General features: G+C 28.0%; 1 long non-coding RNA gene across 1 annotated transcript in view; it reads left to right on the top strand.

Annotated features, from left to right (window-relative positions):
• The window catches only part of LOC122272393 (uncharacterized), a 36,037-nt gene extending 34,189 nt beyond the window's left edge, over nt 1-1,848 (top strand). Inside the window, exon 3 of the long non-coding RNA XR_011636809.1 lies at nt 1,831-1,848. This is a non-coding gene — a long non-coding RNA (uncharacterized lncRNA). The remainder of the gene's footprint in view (nt 1-1,830) is intronic.
• Nucleotides 1,849-5,345: the final 3,497 nt, after the last annotated feature.

Here is a 5,345-nt window from a genome sequence, read left to right as displayed (position 1 = left end):
ATCAGACGCCATTTTTAGCAGTGTTCTCCGTGAAACTCAAATGCTGGTTAGTTCCATCAAAAAGTCCTCCACGAAGGCAAATTTCTAGGAGCGTTCTTTAAATCTTCTGGATTAGAATCAAAATTACTTGGCTACGGAATTTAACATTAGTAGTCGTAAACTTAAAATTGGGACGGCTGTTCAACGACGGTTATGAAATAAAATAAAACTTTTTTCTTGTCAAGCTTGTGGGATTAAAAATGTTGGTGAGAAACTGGTTAAAACTGGTGATTGGCGAGCACATCAAAGGAATAAGTAAATAAATTAAGTAACGAAATATTTTTTTGATTAAGTGCTTAAAAGTAGATGTAACTTTTAATGTACAAATGTAACTTTTAAATTACTAATTTTCATTATTCATATCATACATAATTTTCATAAAGTACTCATTGCAGTGTATAAAATAATTTGATGTTTAATTAGCAGTAAATAAATTTCATTATTTTATGCCCATTTTATTTTTTCTATATTTATTTAAATAAAAGTAAGTTTAAAATTTATTACATGTGTAGTTATCTACTTGTAAATAAAGAATAAAGACTTGTTCTACCAGGAATAATTTATATTTAAAAACGTTTTCTCATCTAAATTAATCTACTTTTCATTCGGCAAGTTGGTTCTCTGTCTTTGCCATTCATTATTGTTTTGAGATTCATTTGAAAAGAATAATAACTGAATAAACTTATTTATTCAGTAATTAGCTTGCAATGAATAAATAAATTTTTTTATTATTAGACTAATAAGAATTTTAGTTGCAGTACTATTGTTAAGTAATATTAAAAATTATAAATAACACCTTAAAAATGTTAAATAATATTAAAAATATTTAGTCGGAGTTTTGATCGTAAAATGAGAAAAAAATTTAAAAAATAAAAATAATTATTAAAATAAAAAAAGTCCAATATTTAATTTACACTTTGCTAAACAAAACTTGATTAACCATGAATTAACCATGATAAAATTCCTCATCGTTTCGACTGGGGCAGCTAAGTCCATAAGTCCCTAAGCGTCGTAATATGTTGAAGAATTTTAAATACCATGTGAAATCGGACTATTATTTAAGCGATATGGATTTACGTAGCTTGATTTGAGCATGTCTAAATGTGATCCGCACTCAATTTCGAAGCCGGAGACTCGTTATAACACCACATCAAAAAGTCGGAATTAAAACGCAACACTTTCTGGAAAAAAAAATTAGTTGCCAAAATAAATTAGAAATTGTAATGGATTTTACAATTAAATTGGTTAACTGATAAAAAAAATAATTACTTAAATGTAATGATTTGAGTATGAAAAACAGAATGAAATAAAATTGTCAATAAAAAGGTTATAAAAGCAAAAGAAAAACGTTGTGGTTTTTCGATTAAATTGTCACTCATTGAGCGTGTAAAGTGATAAATTAAATTCAATGAATGTGTGTAATAATACGTCTGGAGATGGAGCCGAATTTTTCCCAACTCCGGAGGAGGTTGTAACATACCCCGTGGTTTAAATAAACATCAAAACGCTTATGATAAACAGAGGTGGGAAAATGATCAAGATATCCTTTTTTCTTTCTCTCTCTCTCGTCCGTGTTTTTTTCTAGTTTTGTATCTTGCCGTTATTTATTCCATTTTTCAATAGCAGCTCTTCGTTTTATAATTCAAATCACTTTTGTTTCTTCTGATACCCGTCTGGAAAGTCTCGAAAATGGGTGCTTGTTTTTGAGCTCTTAAAACATGTATACTGTTATTTCTTGTTTGAATATTTTTTGAACTACGGTTTTACTAAAGCAACTATTTTTTCTTATAGGAAAAAGTTATGATGTTANTCATACATAATTTTCATAAAGTACTCATTGCAGTGTATAAAATAATTTGATGTTTAATTAGCAGTAAATATATTTCATTATTTTATGCCCATTTTATTTTTTCTATATTTATTTAAATAAAAGTAAGTTTAAAATTTATTACATGTGTAGTTATCTACTTGTAAATAAAGAATAAAGACTTGTTCTACCAGGAATAATTTATATTTAAAAACGTTTTCTCATCTAAATTAATCTACTTTTCATTCGGCAAGTTGGTTCTCTGTCTTTGCCATTCATTATTGTTTTGAGATTCATTTGAAAAAAATAATAACTGAATAAACTTATTTATTCAGTAATTAGCTTGCAATGAATAAATAAATTTTTTTATTATTAGACTAATAAGAATTTTAGTTGCAGTACTATTGTTAAGTAATATTAAAAATTATATATAACACCTTAAAAATGTTAAATAATATTAAAAATTATTTATATATTTAGTCAGAGTTTTGATCGTTAAATGAGAAAAAAATTTAAAAAATAAAAATAATTACTGAAATAAGAAAAGTCCAATATCTAATTTACACTTTGCTAAACAAAACTTGATTAACCATGAATTAACCACTCAATTTCGAAGCGGGAGACTCGTTATAACACCAGATCAAAATGTCGGAATTAAAACATAACCCTTTCTGGGAAAAAAAAATTAGTTACCAAAATAAATTTGAAATTGTAATGGATTTTACGATTAAATTGGTTAACTGATAAGAAAAATAATTACTTAAATGTAATGATTTGAGTATGAAAAACAGAATGAAATGAAATTGTCAATAAAAGGGTTATAAAAGCAACAAAAAAACGTTGTGGTTTTTCGATTAAATTGTCACTCATTGAGCGTGTAAAGTGATAAATTAAATTCAATGAATGTGTGTAATAATATCTTAACCAAAGTATCGTAATTTGAAAAACACATATTGGGTTACGGCTGGAGATGGAGCAGAATTTTCCCCAACTCCGGAGGAGGTTGTAACATACTCTGTGGTTTAAATAAACGCAAAACCCTTATGATAAACAGAGGTGGGAAAATGATCAAGATATCTTTTTTTTCTCGCTCTCGTCTGTTTTTTTTTTCTAGTTTTGTATCTTGCCGTTATTTATTCCATTTTTCAATAGCAGCTCTTCGTTTTATAATTCAAATCACTTTTGTTTCTTCTGATACTCGTCTGGAAAGTCTCGAAAATGGGTGCTTGTTTTTGAGCTCTTAAAACATGTATACTGTTATTTCTAGTTTGAATATTTTTTGAACTACGGTTTTACTAAAGCAACTATTTTTTCTTATAGGAAAAAGTTATGTTGCTAAATGTTACAGATAAGATTATAATTCTTATGTTTTCTCAATTTTGAAATATTCACGTGTTTTGTCCAAACATTTAAATTATTTAATACCTACTAGTGCTGTTAAGACCATGAATTTTGATTTACAGAAAAAGCACACACAAAATAATACATGGACCACTATAAATAATTTTTGATTTAATGATTGGATCGTCACGTTCTAGGATTTAATCTGAATGGTTCGATGGTTCGCGCAAATGATGTTTTAAATTACGAAATTAGACAGGAAAACATAACTTTCTCTGAATTAACATATTTTTTTCTTTGCGGATTCGAATAGGAGGTAGCCGCAATCTGAGAAATAAGGTTCCAGTAGTTTGGGCAGGATAGTTGCCCTGAATTTGGACCCTTTAATGATAATTTTACTTTTGCGTATTTCAAATCTTGAACTATTGAAGCGAATTTAATTATTTTTCATACAATTATAAACTTTGTTTATCCAGAAATAATTGCAAGCAAAATAAAACTTTTAGTAAATATTTTTTTATTATTATTTTATTTGGAAATAGTAAAAAAATGAATTCTAAGGTATACAGTTTTTGCATCGTTTTGAATAATGTTAATACTTTAAATGGTGAAATGCAACATTTGAGTGATATCGACCGAATAGTTCCTGAGAAATCAATTTTTAAATATAAAAACCTTTTTCAAACTATACGATTTACATATTTTTAAAAATATTGCTTTTTCAAACTTCAATTTCTTATGAACTATTCAACCTAGATCCCCAAATTTATACCTTACAATTCAAGACGTTTTTGACTAAAATTAAATAAAATAATAAATATATAATAAATATTTATTAAAAATTTCGGTATGGAATTATCGTTAGCTAAACCAATTTTATAATTTTGTACAGAATTTTTTTTAATTCTCTTTAAAAGCTCTTGAGAGAAAAATTACGATTAATAATGAACAACCTTCATACTAGTCTATAACTAGCATACTAGTCTGTTTTGACTAGTCTATAACTTAAAACTTTCCAAAATCAACTGAGCATGCTCAAAATTGACCTGAATTTAATAAAATCATAACTTAAAACGAAAATAACTTAACGTGACTGAAAAAGAGGCGGGATTGATTATGATGTCAGATTAAACTTCCTGGGTAAGCGGTTTTAGCGGAACCAAAACTTGCCATAGGTTTAAAACGCTGACTATGGTTAAAATGTTGTTGTTTACAAAGATGTTTTATTGTAATATTGTTTTTGTTGTTGATAATACTGTGTTACCTTTTCGATATACTGCAAACAAAGAAAGATGCTTGGTTTGAGAATCGATACTTTTTATTCAAAAATAACAATTTTGTTATGTCATTTTGGAATTCATTTTGTCATAAGTAAACTGGGTAATACATAAAATATATATATATACTTACATAAGAACTTTTTTGTAATTCTTTCATGTGAAAGTTTGATCCCAAATAGGAAATGGAAATATTTAAGATTTAGAATTTTAAGTACTGACAGGATAGCTTGGTTGTTAGGATGTTGGGCCCATGTCAGAGTGATCGTGAATTCGATGACCGCAGGCTAAAGTTTCCCCGTGTAGTAAATGGTGACTAGTGCACGTTAAATCCGTCGGGTCACAAAGTCTTCTATGATCCCAAAAGAAATCGTATCTCTGAGGGTACTGGATTGGAGATTAATCGTTCTCTAGTCCAGGTAAAAATTACGATCTGTGGATGAATAATTAGATATATGAATGGGTCGGCCCTGTAAATGGGCTGTGACGTGTGTGTGACTGAATTCGTAGTTTTGACCACCGTAGTTTTTGACGTAGTTTTTGATGGCACCGCTGACGCACAAGAAACGCACTTCTGCCTTAAATTTGCTTAGTTTCAAAATGCAGGCTTGCTGCTATTGGCTAGTGGCATTCGAAACAACAACAGAATTTTAAGTTTTTTTACTGCAGATGCAAATAATTATTAACCCTTTAAATATTTTTGCTTATCTTTTTTTTTTTTTTTTAAATTTTTGTTAAAATATTCTGTTTAATTTAAATCTATGTATGAAATTTTATTCTATTTATTAAATTTTATAACTGGATGAAATTTTATTCAGTAGATCAAAAATTCCCCATTACCAAAAATCTGAACTTGCAGCACACTTACTGGTGTTTTTGAT

This window comes from Parasteatoda tepidariorum, chromosome 5, assembly GCF_043381705.1.
Source record: "Parasteatoda tepidariorum isolate YZ-2023 chromosome 5, CAS_Ptep_4.0, whole genome shotgun sequence".
NCBI classification, from domain to species: Eukaryota; Metazoa; Arthropoda; class Arachnida; order Araneae; family Theridiidae; genus Parasteatoda; species Parasteatoda tepidariorum.
Note: the sequence above shows the minus strand (reverse complement) of the source record. Positions and strands in the feature narration are given on the sequence as shown.